This window comes from Lynx canadensis, chromosome C1 (assembly GCF_007474595.2).
Source record: "Lynx canadensis isolate LIC74 chromosome C1, mLynCan4.pri.v2, whole genome shotgun sequence".
Taxonomy (NCBI): Eukaryota; Metazoa; Chordata; class Mammalia; order Carnivora; family Felidae; genus Lynx; species Lynx canadensis.
Genome location: NC_044310.1, coordinates 38,919,792 through 38,936,413, shown reverse-complemented (window position 1 = coordinate 38,936,413; position 16,622 = coordinate 38,919,792).

Here is a 16,622-nt window from a genome sequence, read left to right as displayed (position 1 = left end):
GATAAGAAAAGGGAGAATAGACAATGTTTTCCTACCTTCTTCCAGTCGGTGGGGGGTGGCTAGGGAAGATGTTCTGTTTTACAAGATTATATTTTGGGGGGTGGTCACTTATATAGATAGAGAGATAAATATAATAATAATTTAGTATATAATTTTAACATTACTTGTGAGATAGGTTCCATATCCTTTCTTTTCTCTACTCTTTTCTTCCTTCTTTCCTGTTCTTTAATCTCTTTCTCCTTATACTTCTCTCAATCTCATTTGGACATTCTTTCATTCATTCAGTAGTTGCTGAATACCTAACATGTTTCAGGCATTAAACCAATTACTGGGAATATAATTATTTAAAAAAATAAAAGTCCTTTTTTTTCCTTCAAGGTGGTGTCTGTACCTGAACAATTACGTTGATCAGTGCTCTGATCAAAGTAGCCTATAGTACCATGGGAGCACATTAAAGTTTACACTTAACTTGGGGCTGAGCACTTAATAAATGTTTAATTCACATTAATAACTTTTTAATGTGTATGCATATTTCAGTACAAACATATTAAAATAAATACATTTTTTCTCCCACAGGTGATGGATTATGGTCATACCAAATAATACCTCTGTAATAGCAAATGTGTTTTTATGGGCTTGGCATACAAGGCTTGGTGTGTCTGGCTTTTTTTTTTCCTTCTTGTGTCACTCTAGAACAGGCAAGATTGATGATTTAGCTTAATTTTTCTTTTACAATTTAGTAAGTTTTATTCTTTTTGAAGTGAAACATTAGGCAGAGAGACCAGAATGACAATAAATACCTGATTTTCTGTACTGTGGGTCCAGAATCATTTGGGGATTGACAAGCAGAGTATGTAGGTATAAATGAAACTGCTCATTGATTCAACCCATCCTCCTTGCCAAGGTGAACTTATTGCTGAAACAAAACACTTTAGCTAGTGAATTTTAAGCAATGCTGGAGCAGAGAGAAGGTTAGACTGACATATAGTGAATTCCTTGTACCATATATATCTTTGCCATGGAAATTCTCAATTTCATAAACTTTTAATTCATCTTCATTTTTTTTTCTTTTTCTTCCTTTTTTTTTCTTTTTTTCTGAGACAGAGGAAGTGTTTACAACTCATTTAAGTGTTAAAATATTACTTACTCATGATGTGCCTGGAATATGAAACAGCAACAAGGATGGTTGGGAACAGGCTGACCCTATGTTCTGTTTCTTAAAGAAGCTGGCCACTTTTAAAAACCGGTTTTGGCTCAATGGGTAAAGCAGGATTGTTGAACATGAATTTCAGATCGATCTCTTGCCTCTGACAGTTACTGCAAGAGTTCCAATCACATTAGCGCCTCTTCAGCTTGAGCCAGAATTTATAGCATAAATTCAACATTTTTCAAATCTTAATCAACCTAGAGGTCATTCTCCTCAAAGTGTAGTTTTGCTGCTGCCACCAGAAAATCAATGGTGAAGGGCTGATACTTCCTTGTGCCACAGCACCAGACACAAAATGAAATGCTCCAGAAAGGTCGGCTTCAGATTCAGCTCTAGCCCTTAGAGAACTTTTTGTTTTAATGCCAGTGGCACTTTTGATCCCCAATGTATAGGTCCTACCTAGAGGAAAGAGTCCAGTCAGCAGTAGCATAATCAGATTTTAAAAAGGTTCAGAAGCTTTGATCTTGTTTTTCTTTGTTTTAAAAAGCTATTATCTCTACTGTCTATAGAATAAACCCCCAATTATTTGGCTTGGCAATCAGAACCCTTCATATACCACCTAGCACATTGCTTGGCACAGAGAAGTATTCAGCAATATTGTTTTGAGTGTTGAATAAATGAATCTGTCCTTGAGAATCCACATCTAACTTCTCCCTATGTAATAATACACCCTCAAGGCTTCAGGTCTTCATTCACACAGTGCTATGAACTTTCTTGCCTAATTCCCTAACAAAATATTCTTGTTCCTTTGAGAGCTGGCTCAGAGGTCACTTCTGTGAAAATTTTCTGTCTCCTGTCCCAAGCCAAGAAGGGCTAGTAGTTTCTTCCTCTGTGGTTCCACTGCACATTTCTGTACCTTTATTATGGTCCTTCACAGTATTTTCAAAATGGGTATGGGGGGGCCTGATTCTCTGATAGACTGTGAATTCCATCAGAAGCAAGACTTTGTCTCATCAGCACTGAGAGTGTTAAAACATCTCAGTTGAACTAAGTTAACATTCATTACAAACCAAATTTTCTGAGATAAAAGTCACAGGATTGGGAATGAGAACTTTTCCACCCAAGTGTATATAATCTTGGTCTAGCTCTCTGGACCTCAGTGTCTTAATCAAGTGATACAATGGGCCTAACTGATCACTAAAATTTACTTGTACTTTAGCATTATTATTCTTGTCATTATATATATACATATATATACATATATTATATATAAATATATTAATGTTTATTCATTTTGAGAGAGAAAGAGAGACAGAGTGAGAGCAAGGGAGGGGCAGAGAGAGAGGAAGGCACAGAATCCAAAGCAAGCCCCGAGCTGTCAGCACAAAGCCTGATGTGCAGCCTGAACCTATGAACTGTGAGATCATGACCTGAGCCAAAGTCTGGTGGTTAACTGACTGAGCCACCCAGGTGCCCCTCTTGTCATTATTATTATTGCTATATTTGTTATTTTGTTTTAAGTGCAGTTAGTAATACCACTACTATCCCCTTAATCAGGTAGTATCCTGATTACTACCTCAATCAACCATGCTACCATTAATCAAGTCCCTACTGTGTGTTAGGCTCTAAGAATTTAACTTACATATTGCATTTAATCTTCAAAACAACCACATGAGTTAGATGTTATTATCTTCATTGCACAGAGATGAGAATTGATGCTCATAGGCTAAGAAACTTGTCTGAAGTTACACAGCTAGAATATGATAGAACTGGAATTTAATTCCAGTATTTTGATTTCTGGTTCCTAAAAAATGAACTTTTCATTCGTTATACCTATTACTTTGAACCCAAGAAAAAAATGCATGTTTTATTAGAAATAAATAATTTTTTATAATTAAAAATAATACAACCTCATGAAAGACATGGAGACCAGAGACCTCCAAAGAAAACAAACAACAGAAAAATCACTCATAATTCTACTAACCAGAAAGAACCCATGTTATAACATGCTTGTGAATTTCCTTTAAGTGTTTTCTCTATGGTTTTCCATCTTCTCTATCTTCTTTTCTCTATTTTTCAAGTATATTTACATATGTATGTATGTATGTACCGTTGGTGACTGCATATTAGTTGAGATATAAAATTGGCATGGTGGCAAAACTAGTATGTGGAGGCTGTAATTCTGCCATTGTCTGATCTGAACCTCATGTACATTATAGTTCACCTACACAGGGACTGCTCCTATCACAAATACATTTGAGACATTTGGGCTCTGACTCATACCAGCAATTTGTCTCCTCCAAGTGCCAGAGTTAGGTAACTTTAATTCATTGGAGGTATTAGAGTTTTTGAAGGATGTCATAAAAACCATTGGGAGAAGAAATGAATTTCAACAACTGACTGAATTTTCTCTATTGGGGAAAAAGAAAAGCCATTCTTAGAGTTGGGTGAAAGCCCAATCCTTGAAAAAGATTCAGACTTCGAGGTTATATTAACTGGATTACAGTCCAGTATCTATTAATTCTCTACTCAAGAGCCTGAGATGTATATCACTTTAGAAACTTGATCAGGTCTAAGGAGAAACCTGAGTCTAAGAAAGTTAAAGTCATTTGTTCTAATTTTTAGTAGGGCAAAGAAGTAAGCATTATTATTGGTTCAGCATCTCCATTGGCCACACACTATGTTAGGTCCTTACCATTTATTATATCGTTTTATACTCTCATTGACTCTCTAAGACAAAGGTGTTATCTCCCTTATAGAGAAGAGAAAACTGAGATAAAATAATCTGCTCAAAGTTGGAAACATCTAATAAGTGGCAGCATCAGGATTTGGATCTTTATCTAAGTGACTCCAAAGTCTGTGTTCTTTTAGCAGTACCGTACTTCTGAGGCTTTCCAGCTACCAGAATAGAGGTCTTTCTATTTCATGGAGACATTTTATGGAATACATCATTATGAGTGTAAGGGGATAGAGGTCTCATTAAAGGAATTAATGTGGGAGGATCTGGGGAAGTGATAATTAAGAAAGGGGAGTTGGAGGATCAGAGAAGGATCACCAGCCTGTCAACCTGAGAAGCATGATGTCAAAGTGAGATAGTGTGTGATCGTGGGGAGATCTATGGAAAGCCATTGCATCTGTGTACTACTGATGATGGAAGTCTGCACCCAGACATCTTGTGGTGGGTCTAGGGTCTCCAGTCAGTAGGACCAGCTATAAGGGTAGAAAGCTGAAATGAGAGCAGGAGAGAGGAAGGACAAGCTGCCATCTTCAGGATACCTCTGTATCTGATATTGCAGCATCTGTATAAGCAAACATCTGCAGGGACTAATGACTGCTCCTTTATTTACCCCTTCCAAATCATGTGCAAGTGCCTCATTGACCAACATTAACCCAAAACCACACAGGAAAAGTCATTCTGAACAACATAGTACCCTGCTTAGCCATATTGTTCATAGGAACCATTTGGACAGTTCTGGAGGCTGTTATACTCCAGAAGAAATGATGTCCAACTAGCTATTCTAAAGCCAAATATCTATAGCAGAACTGTCCAGTAGGACTTTATATAGTGGTGGAAATGTAGACATTAACCACATGTGACTATTGAGTTCTTCAGTTGTGGCTAGTGTGGCTAAGGAACACAATTTAAAATTTTATATAATTTTCTTTGCTTTAAATTTCATTAGCCACATGTAGCTAGGGACTTTTGTATGGGACAGACAAAGCTGTAGCATCTGTCACTTCACCATCTGGGCACACTGTGGTAGTAACAGATGTTAAGATCAAATTACATCTAGAATAGCCAGTTCTCATAATAGAGCTTATCCACAGTATGTGCTCAGTAAATGCTGAATGACTGTCCTAAGTTCATTTCTTTTCCTCTGTATTCTGCTTTTGTTCCAATATTCTCTCTCTCTTTTTTCAGATTTTTATTTTAATTCCAATATAGTTACCATACTGTGATATGTTACTTTCATATCACATATATTTCAATCATCATACATTATAGTAGTTCAACAATTCTATACATTATTCAGTGTTCATCACAATAAGTGTACTGTTTAAAATCCATCAACTCTTTCATCTATCCCCACCTGCTTCCCCTCTGGTAATCATCAGTTTGTTCTCTATAGTTAAGACTCTGTTTCTTGGTTTGTTTATATCTTTTCCCCCCTTTGCTAACTTGCTTGGTTTCTTAAATCCCACATATGGTGAAATCATATGATATTTGTCTTTCTCTCACTGACTTATTTCGCTTAGCATAATACTCTAGCTCCATCCATGTTGTTGAAAATGGCAAATTTTCATTCTTTTTTATGGTGGAATAAATTTCATCATGTGTGTAACACACACACACACACACACACACACACACACACACACACACACACCACATTTTCTTTATCCTTTCATCTGTCAATGGACCGTCAGGCTGCTTCCATAGTTTGGGTATTGTCAATAATGCTGCTATAAACATAGGGGTGTATGTATCCCTTTGAGTTAGTGTTTTTGTATTTTGGGGGTAAATACCCAGTAGTGTGATTACTGGATCATATTATAGTTCTACTTTTAATATCTTGAGGAATCTCCATACTGTTTGCCTCAGTGGCTGCACCAGTTTGCATTCCCACCTATTTCTTCACATCCTTGTGGACATTTGTTGTTTCTTGTGTTTTTGATTTTAGCCATTCTGACAGGTGATATCTCATGGTGGTTTTGATTTACATTTCCCTGATGATGAGTAATGTTGAACATCTTTTCATGTGTCTGTTGGCCAACTGCATATCTTCTTTGGAGAAATGTCTGTTCATGTCTTCTACACATTTATTAATTGGATTGTTTGTTTTTGAGTGTTGAGTTGTGTAAATTCTTTATATAATTTGGAAACTAACCCTTTATCAGATATGTCATTTGCATATGTCTTCTCCCATTCAGTCGGTTGTATACTTTTGTTGCCTCTTTCCTTCACTGTATGGAAACTTTTTATTTTGATGTAGTTACAGTAGTTTATTTTGGCTTTTATTTCCCTTGCCTCAGGAGACCTATCCAGAAAAATGTTGGTATGGCTGATATCAGAGACATTACTGCCTGTGCTCTCTTCTAAGACTTTAATGGTTTCATGTCTCACATTTAGGTCTTTAATCTATTTTTTTCTTTTTGTTTTTTTACATTTTTAAAAATTTTTTTAACTTTATTTTTTAAAATTTACATCCAAATTAGTTAGCATATAGTGAAGCAATGATTTCAGAAGTAGATTCCTTAAGGCCCCTTACCCATTTAGCCCATCCCCCCTCCCACACCCCCTCCAGCAACCCTCAGTTTGTTCTCCATATTTATGAGTCTCTTCTGTCTTGCCCCCTCCCTGTTTTTATATTATTTTTGTTTCCCTTCCCTTATGTTCATCTGTTTTGTCTCTTAAAGCCCTCCTATGAGTGAAGTCATATGATTTTTGTCTTTCTCTGACTAATTTCACTTAGCATAATACCCTCCAGGTCCATCCACGTAGTTGCAAATGGCAAGATTTCATTCTTTTTGATTGCCGAGTAATACTCCATTGTATATAAATACCACATCTTCTTTATCCATTCATCCATCGGTGGACATTTGGGCTCTTTCCATACTTTGGCTATTGTTGATAGTGCTGCTATAAACATGGGGGTGCATGTGTCCCTTAGAAACAGCATATCTGTATCCCTTGGATAAATGCCTAGTAGTGCAATTTCTGGGTCGTAGGGTAGTTCTATTTTTAGTTTTTTGAGGAACCTCCATACTGTTTTCCAGAGTGGCTGCACCAGCTTGCATTGCCACCAACAATGCAAAAGAGATCCTCTTTCTCCACCTCCTTGCCAGCATCTGTTGTTGCCTGAGTTGTTCATGTTAGCCATTCTGACAGGTGTAAGGTGGTATCTCATTGTGGTTTTGATTTGTATTTCCCTGATGATGAGTGATGTTGCGTAATTTTTCATGTGTCGGTTGGCCATCTGAATGTCTTCTTTGGAGGAGTGTCTATTCATGTCTATTCATTAACCATTTCTTCACTGGATTATTTGTTTTTTGGGTGCATTCTTCACAGAGCTAGAACAAATAATCCTAAATTTGTATGGAACCAGGAAAGACCCTGAATAGCCAAAGCAATCTCAAAAAAGAAAACCAAAGCTGGAAGCATCACAAGCTCCCAGACTTAAAGCTCTACTACAAAGCTGTAATCATCAAGACAGTATGGTACTGGCACAAGAACAGACACTCAGATCAATGGAACAGATAGAGAACCCAGAAATGGACCGACAAACATGTGGCCAACTAATCTTTGACAAAGCAGGAAATAATATCCAATGGAATAAATACAGTCTCTTCAGCAAGTGGTGCTGGGAAAACTAGACAGCAGAAGAATGAACCTGGACCACTTTCTTACACCATACATAAAAATAAACTCAAAATGTATGAAAGACCTCAATGTAAGACAGGAAGCCATCAAAATCCTCGAGGAGAAAACAGGCAAAAACCTCTTTGATCTTGCCCACAGCAACTTCTTACTCAACACGTCTCCAGAGGCAAGGGAAACAAAAGCAAAAATGAACTACTGGGACCTCATCAAAATAAAAAGCTTCTGCACAGCAAAGGAAACAATCAGCAAAACTGAAAGGCAACCAACAGAATGGGAGAAGATATTTGCAAATGACATATCAGATAAAGAGTTAGTATCCAAAATCTACAAAGAACTTATTAAACTCAACACCCAAAAAATACATAATCCAGTAGGTCTTTAATCTATTTTAAGTTCATTTTTGTGTATGGCGTAAGGAAGTGGTTCAGTTTCATTATTTTGTATGTAGTTGTCCAGTTTTCCCAACACCACTTATTGAAGAGATTGTTTTTTTTTTCTAATTGCATATATTCTCCTCCCTTGTTGAAGATTAATTGACCATATAGTTGTAGGTTTATTTCTGCATATTGTGTTCTATTGATCTATGTGTCTGCTCTTATGCTGGTACCATACTGTTTTCATTAGTACAGCTTTGTAATACAACTTGGAGTCTGGAATTGTGATACCTCTGGTTTTGTTCTTATTTTTTAGGATTGCTTGTGCAGCTTGAGGTCTTTTGTGGTTCTATGCAAGTTTAGGATTGTTTTAGTAATATGAAAAATGCTATTGGAATTCTCATAAGGATTGCATTAAATGTGTAAATTGCTTTGGATAGTATAGACATTTTAACAATATTTATTCTTCCAACCCATGAGCATGAAATTCTTTCCATTTCTTTTTGTTGTCTTTAATTTCTTTCAGAGTACAGGTCTTTCACCTCTTTGGTTAAGTTTGTTCCTAAGTACTTCATTATTTTTGGTACATTTGTGAGTGAGATTATTTTCTTAATTTCTCTCTCTGCTGCTTCATTAATCTATAGAAATGCAACTGATTTCTGTATATTGATTTTGTATCTTGTGACTTTCAGAATTCATTTATCAGTTCTAGTAGTTTTTTGGTAGAGTCTTTCAGGTTTTCTATATATAGTATCATGTTACTGTAAATAGTAAAAGTTTTACTTCTTCCTTACTGATTTTGATGCCTGGTTGTTGTTGTTGTTGTTGTTGTTGTTGTCATCTCATTGCTTGGTGAGGACTTCCAGTACAATGTTGAATAAAAGTAATGAGAGTGAACATCCTTGTCTTATTCCTGACCTTAGGTGAAAAGCTCTGTTTTTTTCCCATAGAGTATGATTATTACTGTGTATTTTTCATATATGGCCTTTATTATGTTGAGGTATGTTCCCTCTAAACTTACTTTATTGAGTGTTTTTATCATGAATGGATGTTGTACTTTGTCAAATGCTTTTTCTGCATCTATTTAAATGATGTGATATATCACATTAATTGATTTATAAATCTTGAACTACCTTTGTATCCCTGGAATAAATCCCATTTGATTGTGGTGAATGATTTTTCTAATGTATTGTTGGATTCGACTTGCCATTATTTTATTGAGTATTTTGCATCTATTTTCATCAAAGATATTGGCCTGCAGTTCTCTTTTTTATGGCATCTTTATCTGGTTTGTTATAGGATGAATTTGGAAGTTTTCCTGCCATTTTTTTGAATAGTTTCAGAAGAATAGGTATTAACTTTTCTTTTAGTGTTTGGTAGAATTCACCTGTGAAGCCTTCTGGTCCTGGACCTTTGTTTGTTGGGAATTGTTTGATTACTGATTCCATTTCATTGCTGGTAAGCAGACTGTGCAGATTTTCTCTCTATATTTTTTTTTGCTTTAGTTTTGCTGGGTTATGTGTTTCTAGGAATTTATCCATTTCTTCTAGGTTGTCCAATTTGTTGGCATATAATTTTTCATAATATTCTCTTACAATTGTTTGCATTTCTGTGTGTTGGTTGTTATTTCTTTGCTTTCATTTGTGATTTTCTTTCTTCAAGTACTGTCATTTTTTGATTGATGAGTCTGGCTAGAGGTTTATCAATTTTGTTGATCCTTTCAAAAAACCAGCTCCTGGTTTCACTGACTATTTAATTGGGTTTTTTAGTTTCTATATCATTTATTTCTTCTCTAATAATTATTATTTCCTTCTGTCTCTTGGGTTTGGATTTTGTTTGTTCTTCTCTTTCTAGCTCCTTTAGGTGTAAGTTTAGGTTGTTTATTTGAGATTGTTCTTGCTTCTTGAGGCAGGCTTGTATTGGTATAGTTTCCTCTTAGACCGCTTTTGCTGTATCACAGATATTTTAGACTGCTGTATCTCCATTTTCATGTTTCCATGTAATTTTCATTTCTTATTTGATTTGTAGGTTGACCCATTTGTTGTTTAGTAGCATGTTATTTAACCTGAATGTATTTGTGCTCTTTCCAGATTTTTTCTTGTGATTGATTTCTGGTTTCATAGCAATATGGTCAGAAATGATGCATGGTATGACTGCAATCTTTTGAATTTGTTTAGACTTGTTTTGTGGCCTAATATGTCATCTGTTCTGGAGAATTTCCATGTGCACTTGAAAACAATGTGTATTCTGCTGTATTAGGATAGAATGTTCTAAATATATCTGTTAAATCCAGCTGGCCCAGTGTGTCATTCAAAGCCACTGTTTTCTTGTTGATTTTCAGTTTGGATTATCTGTCCGTTGATATAAGCAGGGTGGTAAAGACCCCTACTATTATTGTATTACTATAGATTATTTCCTCTATGTTTGTTAGTAACTTTTTTATGTATTTGTGTGCTTCTATGTTGGGTGTGTATATATTTACAATTGTTATATCTTCTTGTTGTATTGTCCCCTTTATTATTATATAGTGTCCTTCTTTGTCTCTTGTTACAGTCTTTAAGTCTATTTTGCTACATGTAAGTATTGCTACCCTGGATGTTTTTTAACATCCATTACATGATAGTTGTTTCTCCATCCCTTCACTTTCAATCTGCAAGTTTCTTTTGGTCTGAAATAAGTCTCTTGTAGGCAGCATATAGATGGGTCTTTTATTTTTATCCACTCTATGTCCATAAATATCTTTTGATTGGAGCATTTTGTGCACTTACATTGAAAGTAATTTTGATAGATATTTATTAATTGCCACTTTGTTATTTGTTTTTTGGTTGTCTTTATAATTTTACTTTGATCCTTCTCTTGCTCTTTTTCATTGCTTTTTTGGCTTTCTTTAGTGATAAGCTTTGATTCCTTCCTCTTTATTCTTTCCATATCTATTACTGGTCTTTTATTTGTAATGGTTGTCATTATGTTTGTATATAACATCTTGTACATATAGCAGACTATCTTAGTTGATGGTTGCTTAAGTTTGAACTCATTCTTTACCCCTCCTGCTTTCCCACTTTTTAGGCATGTGGCATCATATTTTACATTCTTTCATTTTGTGAATCCCTTGACTAATTTTTACAGATATACTTAATTTTACTATTTTATTGCTTACAACTTTTATACTCTCACTTATAGTCTTTCCTCTCCGTTCAGAGTCCTCTTTATTATTTCTTGTTGGGCTGGTTTTGTGGTGAACTCCTTAAGTTTTTGTTTGCCTAAGAAACTCTTTATTTCTCCTTCTATTTTGAATGATAGCCTTGCTGGATAGAGTATTCTTGGCTACATATTTTTCCCATTCAGCACTTTGGACATATCATGCCATTCCCTTCTGACTTGCAAAGTTTCTGTTAAAAAATCAGCTGATAGCTTTATGGTATTTCCCTTGTATGTAACTATATTCTTTTTTTTTTTTTTTTTTTTTTTTTGCTGCTTTTAAAATTCTTTCTTTATCACTAGCTTTTGACGTTTTAATTACTTTGTGTCTTGGTATGGACCTCTTTGACTTGATTTTTTTTTTTTCAGTGATCTCTGTGTCTCCTGCATCTGGGTATGTGTTTCCTTCTTCAGATTCAGTAAGGTTTCAGCTATTATTTCTTCATTCTAAATTTTCTTCCCCTTTGTCTTTCTCTTTGTCTTCTGGGATCCGTGTAATACAAATGTTATTATGCTTGATGGAGTCATTGAGTTCCCTAAATCTATTCTCATCTTCCATAGTTTTCTTCCTCTAATTTGCTGCTTGATTCCTTCCCATTACTGTGTCTGCCATGTTGTTAATTCATTCTTCTGCTTCCCCTAGCCTGCTATTTATTCCATCTAGTGTATTTTTTTACTTTAAATTTTAGTTAATTACATACAATGCATTATTGGTTTCAGGAATAGAATCCAGTGATTCATAACTTACATACAATACCCAGTTCTAATCACAACAAGTGCCTCCTCAATACCCATTATCATCTAGCTCATCTCCCAACCACCTCCCTCCATCAGCCCTCAGTTTGTTCTCTATCATTATGAGTTCTTATGGTTTGTTTCCCTCTTTCCTCTTTCCCCCCATTTCCCATATGTTCATCTGTTGTGTTTCTTAAATTCCACATATGAGTGAAATCATATGGTATTTGTCTTTCTCTGATTGACTTATTTCACTTAGAATAATTCATTATAGCTTGATCCACATCTTTGCAAGTAGAAAGAATTTCACTCTTTTTGATGGTTGAGTAATATTCCATCGTGTGTGTGTGTGTGTGTGTGTGTGTGTGTGTATGGAAACATCTTCTTTATGGACATTTGGGCACTCTCCATAGTTTGGCTGTTGTTGGTAATGCTGCTATATCCATCTAGTGTATTTTTAATTTCATTTATGATGTTCATCATCTGTGATTAGTTATTTTTTATCTTTTCTATTAATGGTTTCACTGATTTCTCCACTCTTGTCTCAAGTTCAGTGAGTATATTTATAATCAATATCTTAAATTCTCTATCAGGGTTATTACTTATCTCCATTTTGATTGGGTCTATTGCTGTGAATTGTCCTCTTCTTTCATTTGGACCATATTCCTCTATATTATAATTTTTTTTTAACATTCTCTGTCTGTGTTTCTGTGTTAGGAAAGTTAGTCAGGTCTCTTAACTCTTAAAAGTGGTGGGTAGAGCATGCACTTTTAACAAGGTGGTGCTGGTCCTCTTTCATAGGAGATGAACAGCTGATGCAGTGACCTGCCAGCCTGGGTCACTCAGTAAAGGGTGCAAGGGTAGGGGTTTGGTGCTGCAAGCTGTGCACACTGTTTCTTTTCCACAGGAGATTTGCAGTCACTGTGGAGACCATGAAGTTGGGCCTCTGACCAAAGATTGTGTGAGTGCTCAGCGGGTAGTTTTAACAAGCTGTGCAAGTCTTCCAGAGGAGGTCAGGAGATGCAGTGTTGGCAAGTTTTTCTCTGGTCTTCTGTGGGAGTGGACTGGCAGTACTGGAGCTGTCCCCGCTCTGGGCTAGAGGGGGCAGGGAAGGGTGTCAGTGGGTTAGGTAGTAAATTAGGTGCTGCTTGATTCTTGCAGGTAGCCTTGTGATTATGCTGGTAGGTGGTGGAGGGTAATGGAGCCTGCCAGCGCCTTTGTTCCTGGAGAAATACTTAATAACATCAGTAACTAATTCTCCTTCCCATATGCCTCAGGTGTTTTTCAAACTCTTGCACCTAAGCTATCTCCATTGATGTTTTTTGGTGCTATCTCTTTAACGGCTGAGATTTAGCTTCCTAGTGCCCTCTGAAGTCTCCCAGAGAAGTACCTACTGATTTTTAAAGTTCCAGGCCTTAAGTCCTGCTTGCTGATTATAAGACCTAATGAAATTCAACCCCTCTGATTTCCAAAGTCAAGTGCTATGAGGATTTGTCTTTCTCATGCCGACTCCCAGGTATTATATTCTGTTTCTTACCCACCCCTCTTCAGCTCCCTTCCTCTGATAGCCAGGGTTTAGCTCTCCACTGCTTCTCTGCCCTTCTTACCCTTTTGGATGTCACCCCTTCTCTACAGTTAGTTGTGAAGTTTGTTTAGTCTTTGGGCACTTTCTGGGTTATTTGCATTGATGAGAGTGTTATCTAGTTGTATCTGTGGAATGTCGTGACTTTAGAGTCCTCCTACTCTACCATCTTCTCTGGAAATCCTTCCAGCAATCTCTTTCTTGATTAATGGCACCAGTGTGTATCCATTTTCCCAAGTTCAAACCCCTAGTGTTATCCTTGTTTCCTCTGCATCTCTCATCCCTACTTTCAATCACCAGATCATATGAATATAATTTTCCAAACATCTCTCAAATGTATCTCTCTTTTCTACCTGTATGTCACTGTCTTAGCTCACTTCAGGTCATTGTTGTCTTTCTGGATCATGTGCTAATATTTCAACTGTTTTCTCTAACTCCAGTTTGATCCCTTTTAATCCATTCTCCATACAATACCTAGCAAGATCTTTTTAAAGGTAAAAAGTTTTCATTGCTCCTTAACCCACTCCTACCTTCTCCCTGACAGGGTAAAGTTCACATTCCTATCATGATTCTCAAGGCCCTTTTCAGTCTTGCCTCTGCTTTCCTCTCTCGTCTCATCTCTGATCAATCTCTCACTTGGACTAAATGCTATAACTATGCCCAACTATTAGCAGTTCACAGAGAGTACCAAATTCCCTCTTACCTCTATAACTTGGCACTTTTCTGTGCAAGGAATGTTCTGTCTTTTTCCTTCAGCACTTTTTTTTTTCTTCAGAACTCCATCCTCCCCTACCACTTTTTCAGGTAAATTCCTACTCAATTTTTAAGACTCAGTTTACCATATCTTCTATTGGAGGCTTTTCTCACACCATCTTAGCGGTCTTTTCAATGTTTCAGTACACCTTCATGCCTCTTTCTTTTTCATTCTCTATGAATTTCTTATGGACAAAGACTGTTATAATCCTAAGAGTCAAGTAAAGAATCTAGCATATGCTTGTGGCATAAATGAATGGTCAGAGTTACTCTCCTAGGCAATAAGCTGTTAAGCTAGCTGCAAGTGGACCAGAAGTCAGAATATAAACGCAGAATCATAGAATAATAGAATTTTAGTGATTGGATAGGCAATTTAGAGACTATGGTAGAAAGGGTATAAACTCTGGAGTTCTAATCCTAGCTCTGCTACTTTCTTGGTTATGCATTTTTAGGAAGTTATTAGACCTTTTGGAGCTTCATTTTTCTTATCTATAAAAAAGGGAAGGTTATACCTATGTCAGAAGTAATTGTAAGTAAGTAAGTATTGTAAGTAAATTGTAAGTATTGTAAGAAGTAATGAAAGTATGTAAGGCACCTAGCAGAGGGCGTGGCATGTATAATCTTTAATACATATAGTTTCTTCTGTAGAGATTTTGGAATGTGTCTCCCTCATTATTAGTGAAGTTTTCCAGTAGCATTATAATCTACCACTTTTTAGGATATATTACAAATAAAATGCTATTCTTACTATAATTGATCATCCCTTAGTACAATAACATGAGGCTATTTGAGGCCTTCATATCCGTCTATAAGAGAAGAGTGAAGCTGAGGAAAATTACAGATGATTTTATAAGCTTAACAGTGTATTAGACAGATCCTCTGGGACCTTAAAGCCTTTCTGAGAATTACAAGGTTAAATGGTAATCAAACTATTTTTGGTGCATGAATGTAACTGTCCATGGTGACAGTCACTGTTTTATTGGCTCTGACCACTTCCATCTATAGAATCACCATTTTGTTTTATTTCACAAACTGTTTAGACATGGATTTGATTTACCAGAGAGAAAATTCCAAATATATTTAACTGGACCCATAGAAACATAATCCAGGAGAATAGCCTGGCATGGAATTTTGTTGGTTATTCATAGGATGACCATCTTTCTCCTTGCTCAGCCTGCTGCCTGCATTTGGGACTTCTACAATTATCAGTATCCTCAACTGGATTATACTTTTATGTAAGTAAAGCCAGTGAAGTATTAAAAAATACATAATTTATTTTACCCAGAAATTTAAGCCTTGAATTCTATTGTAGTAGCTAATCTGATTTCCTGGTCATATAAAACCTTAAAAGGGTCTTCCAAGGGCACAGGGCTACAGAGTTTCTCCTTTTCCCTCACTATTTGTCAGTTATATATACAGGACCTCAGATTTCCTCTCAAGTCAGGATGTTTGTGGTGACATTTATAAAAGAGTGCAAGTTTTAAATGTTTACTGACCTCTTAGCAGTATTTGTAATAAGTTGTGTCAGGAAACCAGCTTCAGGCATGAGAAAGAGCTTAAGAAGACAACATTAGACTAGAAATCTAGAAGACAGAATTTGAATTTTAGCTCTACTATTTATCATCTGACCTACTTGACTTTTTTAGCCTCTTCATTTATAAAATGAGAATAATAGAATTTAGTTTGCAGGATTGTGGTAGGTCTGAAATGAGATAATAGGCAACTAGGTGAATAGAAAAGCAAAGGGATTTGGAGCCTGGCAGGGTGGATTTTAGGACTGTTTCCTCTGTTAACTCCTGTTTGCCCTCAAAATTATTTCTTCTTTCTGAGTTTCTAGTGCCTCACACATTAAAAACAAACAAACAAACAAAAAAACATAAAAGATGGCAGATAATCTCTAACTTCCCTTCGGGAGGGCAAATCTGTGATGATCATTTTCCTCTCCATTTCTAGTTGAAGAAAGGAGCTAACAGAACTACAGAACCCTCCTTCCAAGAGGTTCTTGATGCCTCCACGTTGGGCCTGCAACCACGCAATTCTAGTTACCTGGTTTTAACTTCTAAATCACCTCTTCATTCTTAACATTTTTTCCCCATTTAAACTGTGATCCATGATTTCCTTTCTGTAAACAGTTTTTTTAATGGAACATGGTTTAATTTCAAGTGATCCTTCCAAAATATGTGATCTAGCTGTCCACTCTAGGAGAAGTGTTAGTCATCATTCTGTCTACGTAACTTTCTCACTACCTATCCTTGATCCCTTCTGCAGCTTTCATGACAGAGGGCATTTGACTTCTGGTTGACTGCTTCTAGTGATGAAGCATTCACTAGTATAGCACTGTATCTTTTGGACCATTCCTTATTATCTATACAAGATTCCTCCACAGAGCTTGAAATTCGGTGATACAACTTACAGCAAGTTAACATGACTGTTACTACTTCAGATATTATG